Here is a 9,920-nt window from a genome sequence, read left to right as displayed (position 1 = left end):
TCAGTGATGGGGACAGGGCTGGGCCTAAAGTGATGAACTGGGCCAATTAGGTTTCTCCCTCCTAGGAATTTTAAGTAGGAAATACTAAAGTCATGAGGCAGCTGACAGAAGCAGCTGTAGCTTATAAGTCATAAGCTCCAGAAAAACCAGAGAAGCTGGGAGAGGCCCCATGCAAGCTGCAATTATGAGGGAGCTGAAATTATGAGAAAGTGGATGCTTTGAAGTGAAGAAAAGCTAAAGTATAGAGGGGTGAGGAGGTCAGCTGGTGGGAAAGATGAGACCAGTGGGCCAGTGATGCTGATCTGTGGAGAGAGCTGGGGGTCCTGACCTTCCTGCGGCTCCGCTTCTAGTCCCTTCTTTTCCTGAGGTTGCATGGTTCAGCTTTGCTCGTAAGGGAACATCCTATGGGAACATCCGCACACAAATCTCCTGTTACTTGAGATGCTGAGTGAGTCTGTTCTTTGCAACACACAGAACTAAAATGCTTTAAAAAAAATTTAATAGGCTTTATTTCTCAGAGCAGTTTTAGGTTCACAGCACAGAGCTCCTATGTATCCTTTCACCGGCCCCCAACTCTCCAAGTTTCCCTATTATTCACATCTTGTCTTAATGTTACATTTGTTACAATGATGGTCCATTTGTTACAATGATGAACCAATATAGATACATTATTACTAACTAAGTTCATAGCTGAAGTTTGAGTTTACTCTGTTGCATATTTTATGGGTTTGTATCTGCCCTAAGGTTTGTATCCACCTTAGAGCATCATTCAGAACAGTTTCACTATCCTGAAAGTTCCCTGGTTCCACCTAGCCATCCCTCCCTCCCCCATCCCTGGCAACTGCTGATCTAATTCCTTTTCCAGAACGTCTTTTTCAGTGCCTTTTGCAGAATATCATATAGTTGGAATCCCACATTATGTACGTAACCTTTTTTCTAACTGGTTTCTTTTACTCAGTAATGCCTTAAAGAGGTTCCTCCAGGCTTGACAGTTTATTTCTTTTACTGATGAATAATATTTCATTGAATGATGTACCTGCTTTTCATTTGCTTATTTAAAAAAATTATTTATTTTTGGCTGTGCTTGGTCTTTGTTGCTGTGTGGGCTTTTTCTAGCTGTGGTGAGCAGGGGTTACTCTCTAGTTGCAGTATACGGGCTTCTAATTGCAGTGGCTTCTCTTGTGGAGCTCCGGCTCCAGGATGGGTGGGTTTCAGGAGTTTCTGCTTGTGGGCTCTAGAGCACAGGCTCAGTAGTTGTGGTACATGGGATGAGCTGCCCCATGGGCATGTGGGCTTTTCCTGGACCAGGGATCAAACCTGTATCCCCTGCATTGCAAATGAATGAAGAGGGCTTCCCTCGTGGCTCAGAAGGTGAAGAATCTGCCTGCAATGCAGGAGACCCTGGCTCAATCCCTGGGTTGGGAAGATACCCTGAAGAAGGAAATGGCAACCCATCCTCTGCATTGCAAGGCGGATTCTTAACCTCTGGACCACCAGGGAAGCCCTTCATTTGCTTGCTGCTGCTAAGTCACTTCAGTCATGTCCGACTCTGTGCAACCCCATAGACGGAAGCCCACCAGGCTCCCCCGTCCCTGGGATTCTCCAGGCAAGAACACTGGAGTGGGTTGCCATTTCCTTCTCCAATGTGTGAAAGTGAAGTCGCTCAGTCATGTCCGACCCTTAGCGACCCCACGGACTGCAGCCCACCAGGCTTCATGTGCTTACTGAAGGACATTCTGAATGCTTCCAAGTTAAAATACTTTCTTAAGATGAAAAAGAAAGTAAGCAAAGAAGAATTTATTCTAGAAGTTGGAGTACTAGGAGACATTTGGGGTTGAGAGGATCAGGAATGTGGATATTTTGAAATTAAGATGACTTAAGTGTCAAAAAGAGAGAGGCATTAAAGTGACTGCCTCAGAGATGTACAAATTAGACACCAAAGCTGGATGACAGAGGGTGAATTTTGCAGGATTGTGAGTTACTTGCCTGTTTCCTCTGTGTGTATATATGCCTTGGATTGAAAAAACAATGAATTTGGGTGGCTAATAGCACCTGCCACATCAACATTATAAGATTAAATTCTGATAACGCAAATAATGTGGTAGGATCTAAGATATATTTTCTTTGGCCTCCTCCTTTCCAGGACCCCTTTGTGATCCATGCCAGCTTTCCTTGTTCACCATTTAGACAAAATAGGGTTTGTGGATAATTTTCAAGTCCCCATTATTATGACCTTACTCTCCCTAGAAAACTACACCTTCCCTCCAAGGTAAACCTAAGGAATTTACCAATAGATGCAGAGGAAACGTTAATCTTGAAATGCAGCTTTCCCCAAGGGGGAATCCGCTGGCTCTTTGGCTCGCTCAGTTAACAGTGGACAGCTGTTTATAACAGGAAGTGTGGAATAGCACGTCTCCCTGAGATGGCAGGCAGACAAAGGACAGCTAATGATCAAACTCGGAATTGGGCCAAGACAACGAAAATCAGCATCTCCTCCCCTTCATTCTTTCACAAAGCCCTGTGTGACTTTTCAATCACCACACATGGTCAGAAGTCAGATTTGGGGTTTAGATCTCACCCAAAAGGAATCCTGGAGCCCTCGGACAGCATGCTGTGCTATTGGCTGGCTGAGTGTGACTCAGAGAGGAGCATGCTCCACTCGTACTCACTCTGGTTGAAAGAAAATTCATCAAGTCAGTAGTTGAATCGAGAACCTTAACTGCTGCCCACAATTAGCCATGTCCAAACAACGGAAAAAGGGTTCTGATTTTGATCCTTTTTTTGGAGGAAATCTGTTACATTTTTGTATGTGTCTGCATGAATGACATGTGCTTCCTGCAATTTGCAATAAGCCCCCAGTAATCACCCACTGCTCCACCTCAAGTCAGTGGGGGGCTTTGAAAGGCTACCATGGGTTTCTTGTCCTGAGGAAGGAGGGTGGAGAGGGAGCAAGTCTGGTTCACAAGAGATAATATAGTACAAATCCACTGTGGGTATGTAAGGTGAGTGCTGAATGCCTGCAGAAAGAGGGGCTGCAATGAGAAAGGAGTAAGTAGCCATTACTGCTGGTGGATGTACCAAAAAAGTACAATGGTGTGTGTGGGGGGGTAGCTGAAGCTCATTATTGGCTGGTATCTGCCATAAAACTTGAAAGGCAAATTCAAAGAAAATGCCTAGAAATGAGCTTCAGTCTGTTACCAGACTGGATAAAGTACCCCAGTTTTGCTTAAGGCATTTTAGGGGAAAATAATTTACTTGTTCTAAAGCTTGAGTACTTCTGGTGAATTATGAAGGCTAGTTACTGGCCATATGTTCAAATAATTTGAATTCTTTTTTTTTAATTGTAAAAAATTATATATGTTTGATATAAAAAGAAAAAAACAAAACAGAGTTGAATGAAGTCAAAAGTCTCCTCATCCTGCCTCATTTTCCTGCCATGCCTGGTGGGTATGTTTCCTGGTGGACAAGTTTCTAGATGTTTTGAAGCATATACAAAATGGTTATTTTTAGACTACAAATGGAATTATACTTTACATAATTGTTCTGTGACTAGCTTTTTTTATTTAACTTTGAATTGTGGCTACTATTCTTTATGAGTTGTCAGATTTACTGCATTCTTTTTGAAAGTTGTAAGGTATTTCATTGTATGTTTGTACCATAATTCATTTAAACATTTTTTGTTGATGGGTGTTGGGCTTTTTCTGGGTTTTCACTATTGTAAATAATGTTGTAAGTCTTTTATATATATTTTTGTACATTTATGCAAAATTATTTGCAGAATGGCTTTCTAGAAGCAGAGTCACTGGATCAAAGGGTATGGGTATTTATCATTTTCATAGATTGTGCCAAATGGTGTTCTAAAAAATGGAATGATTACATTTTTACCAACAATGCATCAGAGGGCCTGTTTCCCCACATTCTCATCAATATTTCTGAAGTTAGAAAAAATTCCTAAGAGGTGATTTTAATTTGCTTTTATTTCATTTTGAGTATATGTTTACTGAACACATTTTTTTCTGTGACTTTTTTTTGCTCATACACAATATTTTGTATATCAATCAATGCTATATGCACAAATGTATATCAATGTTTTTCCATTTTTTTTCTTACAAATTTGAACAAGCTCTTTGTATTCAGGAAGTTAGCCCTGTTGCATATGTGTTGAAAATATTTCCCCTCTGTTAGCTTGTTTCTTGCAATGCTATGGTAATTTTAATGCTTTACAGTGATATAAAATATTTATGCAGCAAAATTTATTGATATTTTTTCTTTATGCCCTCTGGGCTTCCTTTCATGCTTATAAAGAACTTCCCCAATTTATGACTGGAAAAAGTTTTAGTATTCCTTTAATACTTTTATTGTTTCATTTTTAAAAATAACAAAATATCTGACATATACAAAAAATGAGCATAACCTATATGTAGGTTATAGAAGACAATAATAAACACAAGTAAACTCAACCTAAGAAATAGTGGTTTCAACTTTTACATTAAAAAAGTATCCATTTATAATTTAGGGAAAGAGGTTTAGGAATAACAGAAATCTAATTTAAAAAGTTCTGTTTTTCTGAGTTGATTTTGTTTACCCATAGAGCTATCTGATTACTCAACAGCATTTATTAAATAATCTTTCTCCTGGCTTCTTTTAAATAATAATATTATATCTAATTTGACTTCTGTATACAAATTAAGTCACTTCTACTCATAGTAAGATATATAAAATAACTAACAAAAGTCCTTCTTGATGTTATTAGGTTTAGATAAGTATCTCCATATTCTAAAGCTTGCCAAAAAGAAAATAAGGAAACCTTTTCTAATTTCATCATGGGAAAAATAACCCACTAGATATTTGAACTCTTTCACCTTGAACAAGTTATTTAACTTTCCTAAGCCCCAGTTTCTTGATCTTTAAAATGGAGATACTAAAAATACACTTCATGAACTGCTGTCAGGACGAAGTAGGCTAAGAAAGCAACATGCTTTGCCTGGCGCTTGGAACGTAATAAGCTTTCAATCAGTGGTTTAATCATTGTTCTTATTACAGTGTATTGTTATTACCTTATCAGTCTCTAAGTTCCTTGGAAGGAACCCTGTATTCTGTGGCTTTATGGTTGTACTACAATTCTTGCATGGGATTGTTATAGTTAGACAGGTCTAGTTGGCTAATTTTTGGCCCAATACCATAATATTATGCTTTATAACAAGGTGGAATTTCAAGACTTTTAAATCTACATTTTTAAAAAAAGAAGTGAAAACAATGTCAATTTCGAGAACCTCTCTCTTCCCTGCTGAATAGCCCTGCAGGATCCACTGGTATCCTGTTAGAACCATCATCCATTCCTCCACTACAGAGCCGAACCTTTATTAGAAATAGTGTTTCTGTAAATGTAGATTTTGATGGCAAGCAAAGCCATCTAACTAATGCACTTTACCCTTCCTCATTTCCAAACTGATGTGGAATAGTTCCATCTGAATCTAGGAGGTTGAGAGCTGTTTATCGAATTTATGATGTTGTAAAATTCAGTTCTCACATTATTAGAGATATGGTGGTATTAACTAGTTTCCCCATTTCATAGCTGAAGGAATTGCAGCAGAAAGGAATTTTCCTGCTGAAAGTTACTCTGAAAGGTAGTGGCAAAGACCCATTTGATTTTAGCTGTCTGGGGTCACCATCAAATAGTATCTTTTAGTCCTATTATTTTTTAAACTGTTGGATGTGGAAATTGCAATCTGAATAGATATTGCAAAGAGAAAATTATCACTTTATTTGCGAGTGATGAGTGAACTATTTTGTGCTATGTTCTATCCCTTAATTATTCTATCATATACAGATCTGAGCTCCTTCAGGAAGAGTGTAGGATATAGGACCAATAAGCATTTCAGTATTAACAAATCAACAATAGGTTGATGATTCACCCTGGATTCTTGCCAGGGTCTGTGAAAGAACTCAATAAGCATGATATGCATTTCAAAAACTGCTAATCATAATTTAAAATTCCAAACCTCTCAATCCTATAAATTATATTAAATAGAATCTGAACATTTGGCCTGCCCCGCAATTTCCTTATAGCAGTGAAGACTCTGTGATTATCAGTTTTTGGGAAAGTGGGACACGATATTTCTCAAAGAAATGGTGATACTTGGATTTCTTTCCTGTTTTTAGATTTTATTTTTCAAACTTACAGCATAGAGTTGTGTACATTCCTCGCTTTCCGAAATCTCCTCTGTGTATGTGTCCCTTCTTTTTTCCTTGATGAGACTTTCTTTTCAGGCTTTCTATTTTTATAATTTTTATTTTCATATTAGCAGTGCAATCTACCAATTTCTTTTTTCTTTTTCTAAATAATCTTTTGCCAAAGACTTATTCTGAAGACGTTAATGCGCATCAGAATTTCGAGTCTTGGAGCGAATCTTTTCGAACCCACTCCTGCCCCCGCCAGGGATATGAATCCGCGTTTTAACTGGCTGAAAAAGCAAACCGTGACCCTGGTAATAACAGGAGCAACTGGACTCTGGCCACCCTGGCCCCTGGGACCTGCCGGCTGCGCGCAGCGTCCGGGGACCCGCACAAAGACGCAGCCAGCGGGGAGATCAGCCCACGGCCCGGCCGCCGCCTGGACCGCGCGCTCGAGCCTGGCCGCCTCGTCGCAGGGGCTCGGCCGCTCCCCTCCTTCTCTTCTGCTCATTTTATTAGAAATTAAAAAAAAAAAGAGAGAGCGAGTGAGCGAGCGAGACAGCTCAAAGAAGTCCCGCCCCTCTGCCCGCCCTCCGCCTCCCATTGGCGAGGCCTCCTTGCGCGTCACTCCAGGTCTTGCCAATGGCAGGGCGCGATACTGCGAGGTGGGCCGGGCCCGAGCGCGGAGTGGGCGGCGGGTCGGTGCAGCAGCCCCGCAGCGGCTTGGCCACCATCGCCGAGGCGCCGCTGCTCCCACAGACGCTCGCGAGCCGCCCCCCGCGCTCCCAGCCTCCTCTTCCTCCCGCACGCCCGAGACGCTCGCCCGGCTCGGGTCTAGCCCCCGCCTCCGCCTACCCGCTCCTCTCCCCTCGTTCGCCTCCCACATTGTCTCTGCCTCGTTTTCTCTCCTAGTTGAGAGGGGAAAAAAAAAAATCACCATCATCCTCCGGGAGCCCCCTCGCCCTCAGAAAAACAAAACCAGACATGAGCCTGGGCTCTCGCTCCTGAAGGACTGGCCGAACGCAGAGGCTGGTGGGGCCCGCACGAAAGGTCACGGGAGGGAAGCCCCCGTAGCCCCTGGCTCTGTTCCCGCGGCCGGCCAGCCCTCGGCCCGAGTCCGGCGGCCCCAGCCCCGCGGGCCTGCAGCCCCGTCCCCCCACTTTCCCGGGAGCCGGCCGAACACACCTCCATTGATGGTGTAGCGCATCCGGGGGAGGTGAGTCTCCGGGTGGCCCGCGCGCGGCGTCTGCCCGCAGTTGTGGCCCCTCGTCCTGGGCGCGGGGGTGGGGCGGGCCCGAGGAGTCGGCTTGGAAGCCGGGGTCCCGGGTGGGGGCCGCGCACGGCGGGGCAGGCGGGAACCAAGGGCCGGGACCGCTCGACCCTGTGCCGGCCAGGTAACTGTCCCTTTCGCCTGCTGACCCCGGCTCTTTCTTTGCTGCTCGGTCTTGCTCTGCTTTGACTTGTCTGAGGTTAAACTCTTTCATGTGACTAAAATCGTGGGCTGAACTGGGGGGCGGGGGCGAGGAGGGAGGAAGTCCAGGACCGAAACTGCGAATTTCTTGAATGTTTGCGGATTTGGGGGGTCGTGAGGGGGAGGAGGACTTAAAGTATCATTTTCCCATTAGGGGAAGATTCTTTGTGTTCGAAATCTCTAGTTCTCTGCTCTGTGTGCTGCTTGAATTTTAAAACCAAAATTCACTTGCAGTAGAAAAAGATTCTTACTTATCCTGTTTTAGTTTGGCTCTCTGAAGGAGAGGGGCTTTCATGTTTATTATTATTAGTAGTGTTTTGTTTTGTTTTTTTAAAGGTTTTGGAAAGAAGAAAAAGTAGTTTAACATAGATTGTGCGTGTGTGTTGGGAGGGGGAAAGCATTGCAGGTTTCCTTTCCTTTGAAACTGGTTGTTTGAGAAGTTTTTGAAAGGAAAACAAAATGATTCATTGTTGAATTGTCATTTTCCTCTGCCTCTTTTCCAAGGTTTGCTTACAATTTTTCTGGATTACAGATTTCAAACATTGATTTAAGCAGAATGTGTCCTTGACAAACTGGGAGCTTTAAATGTTTCAGTATGTGTTACTGTTTTGAGGTACATTTAGAAAGTAGTTTTGTATGAATCTTGAAATAGCTTTCTCCAAAGCAGTTTTTTAAACACTAGAAAGATAACTAGTAAAAGGGTAACTCACAGTGAATTGCAAAACAAACATTGTAACACAAGATTAATGCAGTCCTATGTTTAAGATTTGAAACAATTTTGATAATTGCTTTCCATTTAAAGTGAGACCTTTTTGTCTGGTGTACACTGGTTTCTTTCGGCTCAGTCTGTTGGGGGAGGGGAGAGAGGATGGATCTAGACAGTAATAAAATCATCTTTGAGTAGCTGTTGCCTTTCCTGGATCTGGTTGCTGAGTTAATTCCACCGTAAATTATAAACCAGTTTTGATTTCGGTGGCCTGGGCTGGATAGAAAGCTGGCTTCCAGCTCTCCCTGTTGTTGTTGAGGTCGAAGGGAAAAGAGGCAGAGACAGACAGACACACACACACACACACACAGACACAATACCAGGCAGAGGGCTCATTGTTCTTCCATACACACATTCATTCTCTCTCTCCCATATTTGGGACTAGGTTTGCACAGACAAGCACAGCTCTTTTGGGGAGAGGGGATAGGAGATGGGGGAAGGGTGGGTGCTTTTTTTCAGCTTTCTCTCACCTATCTCCTGTCTGGCCTTTTTTTTTTATTGGGAGAAGAGTATGTCGGAAACTAAAGGACACTCAAAAACATGTTGAGAGACGCCTCTTTCCCACCGCCCTTTCTTTCCTTTACAGCCCTGGTTTCAACTGCTCTTTCTTTTTTGTGTCTGTAAGGATAAAATCCCTTATTACACGTCGTGGCCTTACAGTCAGCCTCTGAATTCCTCATTGCCCCTGACTTTGCTGGGGACAGTGATTTGTTCAGTTGACTGTTACTGTAGTGACTGTGACCAGGGTCATCTTTTCTAGGTAGAAGTGAATTGTTTAAGTTAAGATAATAAAGATTGTATTTGAGGTTAATAGTTGGCAAAGTGTGTTATGTTTTGATGTATTCGTGGTCTGAGGTTTGATAGCCAGGTATACTGGCTAGTGAGCTATCACTGTGTATTGTTTTGTAAATAGGAGTTATAAGAAAATATCTAGTTTTCTGCTTCAGGGGCTAATGTAGAGGCTTCTTGGAACACTGGACAGGGAATAGGCTGATAAGAGTTCAGCTGGGTTAAACCAGCTCTGGGCCAAGGATGCATGTTGGTGTGAATTAGATGGGTGCAGAATAGCACCTTCTTCTGGTTAATTGCCTTCAAGGATCCAGAGGAAGAGGATGGGGGAGGGGTTTAACGGCTGAGGCCTAATGATTTTCTTTTGAACACAGTTGTAGTGCCTTCCTGCAAATGCTGCTTCCCCAAGTCGCTCATACAGATGCCCTATGACAGGGATGGCTGCATTGAGACTTTTTCCACTATTGGCTGTCTTGACATTAATTTGCTCTATTATTAGAAGTATTTATGCATTGTGATTTCCAAGGACTCCCTGTCTTTTATGGGAAATACAATTTGTCTTGAAATATTTTTTTTTTAAAAAGGAGTTGCTTTGTATTCTTGGTGTGGGAAGCTCTACATACACTAACAGTCTTTAAAAAAGTTTTCAGTATCATTAGTAAAAGGTCAAATAGACCTATCCTATGGAAAAGAAAAATCCCAGCCCTGGACCCAGAGGTT

At 42.5% G+C, this 9,920-nt stretch overlaps 1 protein-coding gene across 3 annotated transcripts in view; it reads left to right on the top strand.

Annotated features, from left to right (window-relative positions):
- The first annotated feature begins 6,887 nt into the window (after positions 1-6,887).
- The window catches only part of RERE (arginine-glutamic acid dipeptide repeats), a 417,526-nt gene continuing 414,493 nt past the window's right edge, over positions 6,888-9,920 (top strand). For 2 of the 3 annotated variants that reach the window (XM_055419489.2, XM_055419484.2), the window contains exon 1: positions 6,888-7,390. The gene's annotated coding sequence lies outside the window, so the exon portion shown is untranslated. The remainder of the gene's footprint in view (positions 7,391-9,920) is intronic. The other variant, XM_055419488.2, reaches the window with a different exon arrangement.

Source organism: Moschus berezovskii, chromosome 17, assembly GCF_049115385.1.
Source record: "Moschus berezovskii isolate FMDL1 chromosome 17, NW_MosBer_1.0, whole genome shotgun sequence".
Classification (NCBI taxonomy): domain Eukaryota; kingdom Metazoa; phylum Chordata; class Mammalia; order Artiodactyla; family Moschidae; genus Moschus; species Moschus berezovskii.
The sequence above is the reverse complement of the archived record's forward strand: the minus strand, read 5'-3'. Positions and strand labels throughout refer to the sequence as shown.